This window comes from Triticum urartu, chromosome 1 (assembly GCF_003073215.2).
Source record: "Triticum urartu cultivar G1812 chromosome 1, Tu2.1, whole genome shotgun sequence".
Taxonomy (NCBI): domain Eukaryota; kingdom Viridiplantae; phylum Streptophyta; class Magnoliopsida; order Poales; family Poaceae; genus Triticum; species Triticum urartu.
In genome coordinates, this window is record NC_053022.1 from 464,347,388 (window position 1) to 464,362,929 (window position 15,542).

The following is a 15,542-nucleotide window of genomic DNA, read 5'->3' on the forward strand; positions in this document are numbered from 1 at the left end:
CATGGCATCAATCTTCTCCCTCAAGTTTGATGCTTCTTGCTCTCTCTTCATCTTCTCCTTGGTCTTCTTGTCGCCATCGGGCTTGTGCAAATTTCTTGGGCCATCATCATCCTCATCTTCATCCATGTTTGTAAGTGAGCCTCTCTTTGGTGGGGATTCTTTGTCAATCAACTTCCACTTCTCGCACTTTTGGAGCAACTTCCAATAATGCTCTAGTTTGAAAATTTTGCCTTCCGAAGCTTCCATGTCCTTGTATCTATGTTGAGCAATCTTGTCCTGCACAATGTGAACAAAGTGATCCAATCATTTCCCATGATGCAATATGATGATGCACAATTTCAACAAAGGCAAAACAAACTCACATAATCGGACTCCACGGTGCCACTTGGAGGTGCATTGCGTACTTGCTCCAAGCAAGCTGCACATAGGCTTGATATTCTCCCAACGCCCTTGAAGCGACCGAAATGTGCGTGGAGTCCTATTGGGATGCTTTGCCATAATGCGGAAGTATTGATCTTCGATCGTTTGCCAATATCTCTTGGAAGTTTGAGAAGTACACGTGCATGCATCAAGAGACACCGCATTCCATGCTTGAATCAAAGCTTGATCTTCCAAGAGCGTGTAGTTCTTTGATCTTATGCTTTTCCCAGATTTTGCTTGTGATTGCTCAAACGCTTCCGCTTCGATCTCCAATTCGTCTGCACAACCATGATCATCCATGCCGCCCTCCGTTTTATTATAGTCGAATGGTTCGAAAGGGGCTTGATCAATGTCAACCGTGTTTGTGTCCAACAAGTTCACGAACTCGGTTGTTGCATTGTTCGAACCACCGCTATAGCGAACGATAACAAGTCACGCGCTATCGAGAATAATGACGAAAAATGAAAGGGAATCGCCAAGACCGAAGACGCATACCTTCCGGCCATTTCGTCGAACACCTCGCTCGCGGGGGGAGCGACACTGTGGAGCGGCATCGCCGGAGCACCTCCTTGCGGCAGGATGGAGCGAGAGGTTGAAGAAGGTGGCTTCTTTGTGTTGGGGAACGTAGTAATTTCAAAAATATCCTACGCACACGCAAGATCATGGTGATGCATAGCAACGAGAGGGGAGAGTGTTGTCCACGTACCCTCGTAGACCGAAAGCGGAAGCGTTAGCACAACGCGGTTGATGTAGTCGTACATCTTCACGATCCGACCGATCAAGTACCGAACGCACGGCACCTCCGAGTTCTGCACACGTTCAACTCGATGACGTCCCTCAAACTCCGATCCAGCCGAGTGTTGAGGGAGAGTTTCGTCAGCACGACGGCGTGGTGATGATGATGATATTCTACCGACGCAGGGCTTCTCCTAAGCACCACTATGATATGACCGAGGTGGATTATGGTGGAGGGGGACACCGCACACGGCTAAGAGATCAAGAGATCAATTGTTGTGTCTTTGGGGTGCCCCCTGCCCCGTATAAAAAGGAGTGGAGGAGGGGAAGGGCCGGCCCTCTCTATGGCGTGCCCTAGGGGAGTCCTACTCCCACCGGAAGTAGGATTCCCCCTTTCCTAGTAGATCCAGGAGCCCTTCCATGTAGTTGGAGTAGGAGGGAAGGAAAGGGAAGGGAAAAGGAGAAGGAAGGAAGGGGGCGCCCCCCCCTCCCTAGTCCAATTCGGACCAGCCCATGGGGAGGGGTGCGGCCACCCTTTGAGGCCTTTCTCTCCTTTCCAGTATGGCCCATTAAGGCCCAATACGAATTCCCGTAACTCCCCGGTACTCCCGAAAATACCCGAATCACTCGGAACCTTTCCGATGTCCGAATATAGTCGTCCAATATGTCGATCTTTACGTCTCGATCATTTCGAGACTCCTCGTCATGTTCCCGATCTCATCCGGGACTCCGAACTCCTTCGCTACATCAAAACACATAAACTCATAATATAACCATCATCGAACTTTAAGCGTGCGGACCCTACGGGTTCGAGAACTATGTAGACATGACCAAGACACGTCTCCGGTCAATAACCAATAGCGGAACCTGGATGCTCATATTGGCTCCTACATATTCTACGAAGGTCTTTATCGGTCAAACCGCATAACAACATACGTTGTTCCCTTTGTCATCGGTATGTTACTTGCCCAAGATTCGATCGTCGGTATCTCAATACCTAGTTCAATCTCGTTACCAGCAAGTCTCTTTACTCGTTCCGTAACACATTATCCCGCAACTAACTCATTAGTTGCAATGCTTATAGTGATGTGCATTACCGAGTGGGCCCAGAGATACCTCTTCGACAATCGGAGTGACAAATCATAATCTCGAAATACGCCAACCCAACAAGTACCTTCGGAGACACCTGTAGAGCACCTTTGTAATGACCCAGTTACGTTGTGACATTTGGTAGCACACAAAGTGTTCCTCCGGTAAACGGGAGTTGCATAATCTCATAGTCATAGGAACATGTATAAGTCATGAAGAAACCAATAGCAACAAACTAAGCGATCAAGTGCTATGCTAACGGAATGGGTCAAGTCAATCACATCATTCTCTAATGATGTGATCCCGTTAATCAAATGACAACTCATGTCTATGGCTAGGAAACTTAACCATCTTTGATTCAACGAGCTAGTCAAGTAGAAGCATACTAGTGACATACTGTTTGTCTATATATTCACACATGTATTATGTTTTCGGTTAATACAATTCTAGCATGAATAATAAAAATTTATCATGATATAAGGAAATACATAATAACTTTATTATTGCCTCTAGGGCATATTTCCTTCAGTCTCCCACTTGCACTAGACTCAATAATCTAGTTCACATCGCCATGTGATTTAACATCAATAGTTCACATCACCATGTGATTAACACCCATAGTTCACATCGTCATATGACCAACACCCAAAGGGTTTACTAGAGTCAATAATCTAGTTCACATCGCTATGTGATTATTACCCAAAGAGTACTAAGGTGTGATCATGTTTTGCTTGTGAGGGAAGTTTAGTCAACGGGTCTGCTACATTCAGATCCGTATGTATTTTGCAAATTTCTATGTCAACAATGCTCTGCACGGAGCTACTCTAGCTAATTGCTCCCACTTTCAATATGTATCCAGATTGAGACTTTGAGTCATCCGGATCAGTGTCAAAACTTGCATTGACGTAACCCTTTACGACGAACCTTTTGTCACCTCCATAATCGAGAAACATATCCTTATTCCACTAAGGATAATTTTGACCAATGTCCAATGATCTACTCCTAGATCACTATTGTACTCCCTTGCCAAACTCAGGGCAGGGTATACAATAGGTTTGGTACACAGCATGACATACTTTATAGAACCTATGGCTGAGGCATAGGGAATGACTTTCATTCTCTCTCTATCTTCTGCCGTGGTCGGGTTTTGAGTCTTACTCAACTTCACACCTTGTAACACAGGCAAGAACTCCTCCTTTGAGTGTTCCATTTTGAACTACTTCAAAATCTTGTCAAGGTATGTACTCATTGAAAAACTTATCAAGCGTCTTGATCTATCTCTATAGATCTTGATGCTCAATATGTAAGCAGCTTCACCAAGGACTTTCTTTGAAAAACTCCTTTCAAACATTCCTTTATGCTTTGCAGAATAATTCTACATTATCTCTGATCAAGAATATGTCATTCACATATACTTATCAGAAATGTTGTAGTGCTCCCACTCACTTTCTTGTAAATACAGACTTCACCACAAGTCTGTATAAAACTATATGCTTTGATCAACTTATCAAAGCGTATATTCCAACTCCGAGATGCTTGCATCAATCCATAGATGGATCGCTGGAGCTTGCATACTTTGTTAGTACCTTTAGGATTGACAAAACCTTCTGGTTTCATTATATACAACTCTTCTTTAATAAATCCATTAAGGAATGCAGTTTTGCTTATCCATTTGCCAGATTTCATAAAATGCGGCAATTGCTAACATGATTCGGACAGACTTAAGCATAGATACGAGTAAGAAACTCTCATCGTAGTCAACACCTTGAACTTGTCGAAGACCTTTTTGCGACAATTCTATCTTTGTAGATAGTAACACTACTATCAGCGTCCGTCTTCCTCTTGAAGATCCATTTAATCTCAATGGCTCACCGATCAATGTGTAAGTCAATCAAAGTTCATACTTTGTTCTCATACATGGATCTCATCTCAGATTTCATGGCCTCAAGCCATTTTGCGGAATCTGGGCTCGTCATCGCTACCTCATAGTTCGTAGGCTCGTCATGGTCAAGTAACATGACCTCCAGAACAGGATTACCGTACCACTCTGGTGCGGATCTCACTCTGGTTTACCTACGAGGTTCGGTAGCAACTTGATCTGAAGTCACATGATCATCATCATTAGCTTCCTCGCTAATTGGTGTAGTAGTCACAGGAACATATTTCTGTGATGAACTACTTTCCAATAAGGGAGCAGGTACAGTTACCTCATCAAGTTCTACTTTTCTCCCACTCACTTCTTTCGAGATAAACTCCTTCTCTAGAAAGGATCCATTCTCAGGAACGAATATCTTGCCTTCGAATCTATGATAGAAGGTGTACCCAACATTTTCTTTTGGGTATCCTATGAAGACGCACTTCTCCGATTTGGGTTTGAGCTTATCAGGTTGAAACTTTTTCACATAAGCATTGCAACCTCAAACTTTAAGAAACGACAGCTTAGGTTTCTTGCCAAACCATAGTTCATACTGTGTCGTCTCAACGGATTTAGATGGTGCCCTATTTAACGTGAATGCAGCTTTCTCTAATGCATAACCCCAAAATGATAGTGGTAGATCGGTAAGAGACATCATAGATCGCACCATATCCAATAAAGTACGGTTATGACATTTAGACACACCATTACACTGTGGTGTTCTAGGTGGCGTGAGTAGTGAAACTATTTCACATTGTTTTAACTGACGGCCAAACTCTTAACTCGAATATTTTACCTCTGCGATCATATCGTAGAAACTTTTATTTTCTTGTTACGATAATTCTCCACTTCACTCTGAAATTATTTGAACTTTTCAAATGTTTCAGACTTGTGTTTCATTAAGTAGATATACCCATATCTGCTCAAATCATCTGTGGAGGTCAGAAAATAACGATACTTGCCGTGAGCCTTAACACTCATCGGACCGCATACATCAGTATGTATTATTTCCAATAAGTCAGTTGCTCGCTCCATTGCTCCGGAGAACGGAGTCTTAGTAATCTTGCCCATGAGGCATGGTTCGCAAGCATCAACTGATTCATAATCAAGTGATTCCAAAAGTCCATCAGCATGGAGTTTCTTCACGCGCTTTACACCAATATGACCTAAACGGCAGTGCCACAAATAAGTTGCACTATCATTATTAACTTTGCATCTTTTGGTTTCAATATTATGAATATGTGTATCACTATGATCGAGATCCAACGAACCATTTTCATTGGGTGTATAACCATATAAGGTTTTATTCATGCAAACAGAACAACAATTTATTCTCTTACTTAAATGAATAACCGTATTGCAATAAACATGATCAAATCATATTCATGCTCAACGCAAACACCAAATAACACTTATTTAGGTTCAACACTAATCCCGAAAGTATAGGGAGTGTGCGATGATGATCATATCAATCTTGGAACCACTTCCAACACACATCATCACTTCACCCTTAACTAGTCTCTGTTCATTCTGCAACTCCCGTTTCGAGTTACTACTCTTAGCAACTGAACCAGTATCAAATACCGAGGGGTTGCTACGAACACTAGTAAAATACACATCAATAATCTGTATATCAAATATACCTTTGTTCACTTTGACATCCTTCTTATTCGCCAAATACTTGGGGCAGTTCCGCTTCCAGTGACCAGTCCCTTTGCAGTAGAAGCACTTAGTCTCAGGCCTAGGACCAAACTTGGGCTTCTTCACTTGAGAAGCAACTTGCTTGCCGTTCTTCTTGAAGTTCCCCTTCTTCCTTTTGCCCTTTTCTTGAAACTAGTGGTCTTTTCTACCATCAACACTTGATATTTTTCTTGATTTCTACCTTCGTTAATTTCAGCATTACGAAGAGTTTGGGAATCGTTTCCGTTATCCCTTGCATATCATAGTTCATCACGAAGTTCTACTAACTTGGTGACGGTGACTAAATAATTCTGTCAATCACTATCTTATCTGGAAGATTAACTCTCACTTGATTCAAGCGATTGTAGTACCCAGACAATCTGAGCACATGCTCACTACTTGAGCTATTCTCCTCCATCTTTTTAGCTATAGAACTTGTTGGAGACTTCATATCTCTCAACTCGGGTATTTGCTTGAAATATTAACTTCAACTCCTGGAACATCTCATATGGTCCATGACATTCAAAACGTCTTTGAAGTCCCGATTCTAAGCCGTTAAGCATGGTGCACTAAACTATCAAGTAGTCATCATATTGAACTAGCCAAACGTTCATAACGTCTGCCTCTACTCCTGCAATAGGTCTGCCACCTAGCGGTGCATCAAAGACATAATTCTTCTGTGCAGCAATGAGGATAATCCTCAGATCACGGATCCAATCCGCATCATTGCTACTAACATTTTTCAACATAATTTTTCTCTAGGAACACAATAAACTGGGAGCAACATCGCGAGCTACTGATCTACAACATAGATATGCTAATACTATCAGGACTAGGTTCATGATAAATTAAAGTTCAATTAATAATATTACTTAAGAACTCCCACTTAGACAGACATCCCTCTAATCTTTTAAGTGATCACGTGATCCATATCAACTAAACCATGTCCGATCATCACGTGAGATGGAGTAGTTTCAATGGTGAACATCACTATGTTGATCATATCTACTATATGATTCACGCTCGACCTTTCGGTCTCCGTGTTCCGAGGCCATATCTGTTATATGCTAGGCTCGTCAAGTTTAACCTGAGTATCCCGCGTGTGCAACTGTTTTGCACCCGTTGTATTTGAACGTAGAGCCTATCACACCCGATCATCACGTGGTGTCTCGGCACGAAGAACTTTCGCAACGGTGCATACTCAGGGAGAACACTTATACCTTGATAATTTAGTGAAAGATTATCTTATAAAGCTACCGCCGAACTAAGCAAAATAAGATGTATAAAAGATAAACATCACATGCAATCATAATATGTGACATGATATGGCCATCATCATCTTGTGCCTTTGATCTCCATCTCCAAAGCATCGTCATGATCTCCATCGTCACCGGCATGACAACATGATCTCCATCATCTTGATCTATATCAATGTGTCGTCACATGGTTGTCTCGCCAACAGTTGCTCTTGCAACTATTGCTATCGCATAGCGATAAAGTAAAGCAATTATTTGGCGCTTGCATCTTATGCAATAGAGAGATAACCATAAGGCTTTTGCCAGTTGCCGATAACTTCAACAAAACATGATCATCTCATACAATAACTTATATCTCATCACGTCTTGACCATATCACATCACAACATGCCCTGCAAAAACAAGTTAGACGTCCTCTACTTTGTTGTTGCAAGTTTTACGTGGCTGCTACGGGCTGAGCAAGAACCGTTCTTACCTACGCATCAAAACCACAACGATAATTTGTCAAGTTGGTGCTGTTTTAACCTTCGGAAGGACCGGGCGTAGCCACACTCGGTTTAACTAAAGTTGGAGAAACTGACACCCGCCAGCCACCTGTGTGCAAAGCACGTCGGTAGAACCAGTCTCGCATAAGCGTACGCGTAATGTCGGTCCGGGCCGCTTCATCCAACAATACCACCGAACCAAAGTGTGACATGCTGGTAAGCAGTATGACTTATGTTGCCCACAACTCACTTGTGTTCTACTCGTGCATATTACATCAACGCATAAAACCAGGCTCGGATGCCACTGTTGGGGAACATAGTAATTTCAAAAATATCCTACGCACACGCAAGATCATGGTGATGCATAGCAAGAAGAGGGGAGAGTGTTATCCACGTACCCTCGTAGACCGAAAGTAGAAGCGTTAGCACAACGCGGTTGATGTAGTCGTACATCTTCACGATCCGACCAATCAAGTACCGAACGCACGGCACCTCCGAGTTCTGCACATGTTCAACTCGATGACGTCCCTCGAATTCCAATCTTGCCGAGTGTTGAGGGAGAGTTTCGTCAGCACGACGGCGTGGTGACGATGATGATGTTCTACCGACGCAGGGCTTCGCCTAAGCACCGCTATGATATGACCGAGGTGGATTATGGTGGAGGGGGACACCGCTCACGGCTAAGAGATCAAGAGATCAATTGTTGTGTCTTTGGGGTGCCCCCTGCCCCCGTATATAAAGGAGTGGAGGAGGGGGAGGGCTGGCCCTCTCTATGGCGCGCCCAAGGGGAGTCCTACTCCCACCGGAAGTAGGATTCCCCCTTTCCTAGTAGATCTAGGAGCCCTTCCATGTAGTTGGAGTAGGAGAGAAGGAAAGGGAAGGGAAAAGGAGAAGGAAGGAAGGGGGCGCCCTCCCTCCCTAGTCTAATTCGGACCAGCCCATGGGGAGGGGTGCGGCCACCCTTTGAGACCTTTCTCTCCTTTCCCGTATGACCCATTAAGGCCCAATACGAATTCCCGTAACTCCCCGATACTCCCGAAAATACCCGAATCACTCGGAACCTTTCCGATGTCCGAATATAGTCGTCCAATATATCGATCTTTACGTCTCAACCATTTCGAGACTCCTCGTCATGTTCCCGATCTCATCCGGGACTCCGAACTCCTTCGGTACATTAAAACACATAAACTCATAATATAACCGTCATCGAACTTTAAGCATGCGGACCCTACGGGTTCGAGAACTATGTAGACATGACCGAGACACGTCTCCGGTCAATAACCAATAGCAGAACCTGGATGCTCATATTGGCTCCTACATATTCTACGAAGATCTTTATCGGTCAAACCGCATAACAACATACATTGTTCCCTTTGTCATCGGTATGTTACTTGCCCGAGATTCGATCGTCGGTATCTCAATACCTAGTTCAATCTCGTTACCGGCAAGTCTCTTTACTCGTTCCGTAACACATCATCCCGCAACTAACTCATTAGTTGCAATGCTTGCAAGGCTTATAGTGATGTGCATTACCGAGTGGGCCCAGAGATACCTCTCCGACACTCGGAGTGACAAATCATAATCTCGAAATACGTCAACCCAACAAGTACCTTCGGAGACACCTGTATAGCACCTTTGTAATCACCCAGTTACATTGTGATGTTTGGTAGCACACAAAGTGTTCCTCCGGTAAACGGGAGTTGCATAATCTCATAGTCATAGGAACATGTATAAGTCATGAAGAAAGCAATAACAACAAACTAAACGATCAAGTGCTATGCTAACGGAATGGGTCAAGTCAATCACATCATTCTCTAATGATGTGATCCCGTTAATCAAATGACAACTCATGTCTATGGCTAGGAAACTTAACCATCTTTGATTCAACGAGCTAGTCAAGTAGAGGCATACTAGTGACATACTGTTTGTCTATGTATTCACACATGTATTATGTTTCCGGTTAATACAATTTTCTAGCATGAATAATAAACATTTATCATGATATAAGGAAATAAATAATAACTTTATTATTGTCTCTAGGGCATATTTCCTTCAATTTGAAGCCGGAACCTTCCTTCGCTTTACGCCCGCGATCTTGCCGACCTTCTCCACCGCCGGCCGGGATCGCGCTGCCGCGTTGGCGCCCGGAGCGCGGGCCATCGCGGCGTGGGCGGACGGATTCCCGCCCTGCACGACCACGTTGCCCTGCCGCTTGCGGGCAAGCGCGGCGTGGGTTTGGGCGACGGCGGCGGGGCCAACATGGCTGGCGATGAGATCCACCCGAGGGGAAGGGGCGTGCGCGACCTCAACGGTGACGGGGGACATCATGGGGTCGTCCATGGCGGCGAGGGACGGCCGGGAAGAAGCAGCCGGAGCTTGCGGAGTGGGGGCAATGGTGGCGGAGGGTGCGGGGAGCGGGAAGGGCCACGCGAAAATGTCCCTCCCGCCAAATCTCGCGCGGGATAGGGGTTGAGCTCGGGTCAGCCTCCTAGCCCGTGAAGATAGAGGTTGGGGAAGAGGATTTGCCGTGCCTCGCAAAAAAATTTGCGGGCCGAGTGGGATGCGGAGTCTGCTCGTACAGATTTCTGGCCCGGACCCACGATTTGACGATTATTTTACGGACCGGAGCGTTTTGCGGGGTCTGCTGGAGTTGCTCTAAAGCCTGTCATCTAAAACTGGGCCAAGGTTCATACTGAGCAAGATCTGGTCTGGCAGGTACTGTTTTTCTCGTCGGGGAAGCTGGTCCACCAGAGTGTAAAAATAATAAATCTAAACCAGCAAACACTCGTTTTCCTTGCTCGGCCAGCCCATCCCTTGCAGCAGATGAACGCCAACGTGCATACACCACTGCGTCGCGTGGTCGGTTCCGAGCACGACAGAGAGCTCGAGAGAAACCAAGTTTCCGTCCCTGCTTTGTGCAGTTGAAGGTCGTTACACTTGTCCTGCAGTTAGTCCTGCAGTTCATATCTACACGCTGCCGACGCGGCCGGGCCATGGACACGTTACGCGAGATGTTTGGCTGGTCAGGCAGAGGAGCTCTCCACATCGACGTACTACGCGCGGGAGCGACCCGCCGACTAGATAGAAACTACTCCTGAGAGTTTAGCAGCCAATCCAAAGTTAACATCTGTCACCAGTCACCATGCTACCCTCTGCACATCACGCCATGGGATAGTTTGCCCATCCCTGTTCCTAAAACCGGATATACCGCAGCGCGGCCAAGTAAATTTTATTCCCTCTGTTTTTTTTACTCCACATTTTAGGTTTGTTTAAAGTCAAACTTTATATACGTTTGACAAATTTGTGGAAAAACATATTAACAAATACACCACCAAATATGTATCATTGAATTCATCATTGCATATATTTTCACATCATATAAATTTGTTACTATAAATGTTCATATTGTTTTCTACAAATTTAGTCAAACTTTATAAAGTTTGACTTTAGTCAAAACTAATATGCGGAGTAAATAAAAATAGAAAGAGCAGTATGTCTGAAGGCGCTTCTGTTAATCTGATAGTCTTATTTTAAGTTATTTATCTATTTTTTAGGGCTTGCATGAGATTTGCGTGCCTTTATATATATTAAGTGCGAAACAATCTGTGGTTGGATGGTTAGAGGGACAGTGGTATCCTTAGCCAACCAGGGTTCAAGTCCTGATGCTTGCATTATTTTTGAATTTATTTCAGGATTTCCGGCGACGCGCTTCCAGTGGGAGGAGACGTTCCCGTCAACGACGAGGCACCTACGGTAACTTCGTAAATCTCAAGACGATATGCCGGCTCAGTCTCTCGAAGGTGCTCATAGAGATATGGTGTGCGTGTGTGCGTTTATATGGATGAGTGTACGCACGTATGTATAAGTGCTTGCGTCTGTACTATGTTAAAAAAAAACAATGGTCGTCTGAAGAGATTTGGGACTTTGCGTAATTAGGTGACTCCTCAAGGTTTCTTTGCAATTTGTCAATAACTCTATAGGAGACTGTTGGATCGGAGATCCAACGGCCCAGATGCTCCCGTAGCATGGGAGCCTACAAGCTCTCCTGGAGCACCAGATATGCACTCCTCCACGTGCAAGTTTTCAATTGCGACATTGGTCTTTTAATCCCATCAACTGCTGACGCATGTGGGGTTTTTGCCCTTTGAAAACCCCCATGTTTCTCTCAAGCCACAATAGGCGCCGGGAGCATAGAATCATAAAAAAAATCGTGGGTAATTTCATTAGTGGCTTACAGCGGTATGGTAGTCGAAGTGATTTCTTTAGTAGCTGGAACATTAGCTCTTAGCATCATGGACTTCAAGACATAATTACTTAGATTCGGGCTCCCTTGCGCTGCTAATATCCCTACTCCTACCTTGATTGATATTATGTCCCGGACAGTATACAATCTTGGTTACAAACAGAGGATCCAACGAGTTAATAGGCAACTCGACGAGCTATGATGAACGAAACTAGGTGAGATTGGTTTGTATCTACAGGTAACGTCTTGTCTAGATCCTGGAAGGTTGTGGGGCTTGTAAAAAATGGTCCTCTTGTATTTGGTCTTGGTTTTCTTTTATCAGGGTGGAGAGGTGGTGCTAGACTCAACGTCTTTCGTGGATGTGGTCTCTTCTTCTTCGTCAAGTTGGATAGGCTTGCCATGATTGAATACATGTGTACTTGCAAGGTATCTCCTAGAGTGTGGGTCAGACATGAAGCCATGATCTGCTTAACTCATATGGACTTTTAGGGTGTCCTTGACTATCACTCACCCAAAGTGGACCACCTCTTTAAGGCCGTGTTCGGTAATACTCCGCTCCTTCGCCAGGGAGCGGAGCAGGCGGAGCGCCCATTTGGCTGCTCTCCCAAATTACACAAGATGCCGCTCCGCTCCCACAGCGGAGTTAGGAATGGAGAGTTTTCGAACGGCCCCTAAGTTGGCAAGCATCGAATCACCAACTCCACTCTCTTGTCACACGATCGTAGGCACAAGGTGCTAGATACCAAACATCCTGGGAGAACACACTTGACATGAGAAGGTGGTTGATCGTTAGCCAACCAGAGAGCAAGGCAAGCCCCCCTCCCCCCCCCCCCCCCCCCCCCCCCAAGGAAAGGAAATCCATCGTCTAGAAAGGATCCATGGGCACCAACCATGCGAAGAATTGGAATTTGAGGGGTGTCCAGGATTTCCAACTTAGACCGGCCTATCCATAGTTCCAGCTCCCCGCAAAGGAGATGCGGTAGGAGGAGCATGTAGAGTGATCGTCGTTCACAGTCCAGTTCCACCTTCACCCGGTGGCCTTGACAACAAGATGAGGGGCGTGGTGATCTTCATCCAAAGAGTTATGAACTGATGGATTGCTTGGATAGAGAGTCTCCTACGCATATCATGAATCTAGTGCTAGCTCGGTGGACCATCAACGACTATGGAAGTAAGGAGGGACGAGGGCTTGAAATTGTTACGAGATCTAGTGTGATTAAACTCACTCATCTACCATCAATCTATTGATTTTTCTAGAAACTTATTATGTACTCCCTCCGTCCCATAATATAAGATCATTTTGCAAGCTAAAACATCATGCAAAATGATCTTATATTATGGGACAGAGGGAGTAGTTATGTATTAGTTCCTTCTCTAGTACCATTGTCAGATCAACTTAAAAGTTTGTGTTCTGAAACTTAATTAAATAAGAGTGACAATGGTGTGTGTGTGTGTGTGTGTTTGTGTCAAATAAATAGTCTACTTCATGTACTATGCATGTGCATGTGTGTTTAACATCTGTTCCGGAAGGAAGGTTAAGTATCTCGACGTCTAAATCCTCGGTGCACGCAACCTTTTTCAAGAACAAGGTGTACATAACCTTTTTTATTTAAAAAGATGCAATACAATAGGTCAAAGCATCAACTTACAAGCATAGCACATGAAGTAGACAACAATAAAACACCCCACTTCACCTACAACAATAGTTGTTCTTTCAAAGACTGAAAAACACACTCACAACAACTCGCCAAGTCCAGATTATGAATGCCAATGAAAAGAATTTTCATTATAGATACCACATGAAGGCCAGAACACCAATACAAAAACAATGTCTTCAATAAGAAGACGTCACAAGTATGTAATTGCTGGGTACGACTAGTAAAACCCGAATTGCAGTTTTCTATCCCGAATATGAAGTGATGTTTCACTCACCACATCGATCTTATGAGTGCCGCACCACACATGGCCCGCCTCGAATCACTATGGCGTCCTTCGGAGTTAGCGGCCCATGGCAGGCCACCACCTGAACTCTTCTCAAACGTGAACCAACGTGGTTGTGTGTTTTCGGTCTCAAAGTTAACACCCTATTCATCCACCCTTTCTCATAGAATTTTTCTTCCGAGAACACATAGGAGATCTGTATGTCTATATATTAAGATAGAAAGCAAGTGATATTTACATTTACACAGACCATGCTTCACATATGTAAAGGAGTGGCCGCCCAAACAACCACGGATACAATGGACCGTCAAAGAAAAAACCCGCTCTGTATTGTTGAAGGACAAAAAAACCGCTCGATCCAACAATCACTCCAACCACATCATACTGGTGACAATGGGACAGAAGCAAGGACTATCATGCTTTTAGGCCAACTCCACCGCGCGATTCCATTTTGTCCGGCCCCGTCCATTTAGGGTAAAAGAGACACGAGGCGGCCCAGCGCGCGACGGCCCGAACCCATTTGATCCGTTTTGTGTCCGTGCCGATCCATTTCGAGCGCAAACATGCGCCGGGTTTGGGTCACGGTGGACAGCGAACGGACGCTTTGAACGTCCGCGTTGGAGCCGCGTGGCAGGCGGCCACCTACCTCTCACCCGCCAACATCAATGCGCACGGGCGGGTGGCCCCACCTGTCATCCGCCCAGCGAACGGTCGTCGTCCTTCTTTAAATGGGAAGCCGTGGACCGGTCGTCGTCCACACTTCCCACTCCGCCCCCTCTCTGCCCCCTCGAAACCCGACACTCTCGAAACCCTAGCCGCTCCCCATCCTCGACCTCGCCGGCCGGCCGCAGCCATGGGGCTTTGGAACTACGGCCGCAAGGGGAAGCACGACCACGAGACCGGCTCCTCCTCGGGACGCCGCCACGGATCCGTCAAGAAGGAGGAGGCCGCATCACCCCCGCGCTACTCCAGTCGAGCCCACACGCCTGCCCCCTTCACCACCGCCCTTAGGGCCGTCGGCGAGCGCGACCGGCGGTACCTGGTCGTGGACGTGTGCTGGTGGTACTGGGAGACGAGGACGCCGGTCCCGTGGAGCGACGTGGACCTCCCCAACAATTGGCACCTCTCCGCGGACCGGGTCCCCATCCCGCCGATGCCGACGAGCAGCCGTGCGCGGCGCGATGAGATCGAGCGCCGCCGCCGCCTCCTCCCTGACGACCTCTACTACGAAGAGAGGTACGCCCCCGACTCCGTGCTGTGGGACACGTGGCTCCAGGATGAGCACGACGTGCGGCGCGCGTCCTACTTCGCTGGCATGGTGTTGGGGCCGCGGCGGCCACGTCGAGAGGTGCGCGGGCGTACGCGGGTGCGGGGCCTCACGCCCACGCCGTCGCCTTCCCCGTCTCCGTCACCATCTCCACCTCCTTGCATGACAGCGGAGGAGGAGGCTTGTCTCATGGTGCGTGTCATGGAAGACTCCATGCGCACGCATGGGGAGCGCCAATGGGAGGGCCTCGAGGAGATGACGGCCCTCTCCGCGGCCAGCAACGTCGCCATCCCCGAGCTGGAGATGGTGCCGAAGGAGGAGGTGAGGGAGAAGCCGCTGGTGGTTGCCTTCCACCCAGGCCTGGTGGGCCAGGGGTGGACCTGATCGTGCACAGCGGAGCAGATGGCCGACGCCGTGGGGGGCGTTAACTGGTGCCCCATGCCGCCGCCGTCGCCGGAGCGGGACGCCTCGCCTCGGGAGGAGGTGGTGTAGGCACCGGCCAGCTTCCAGC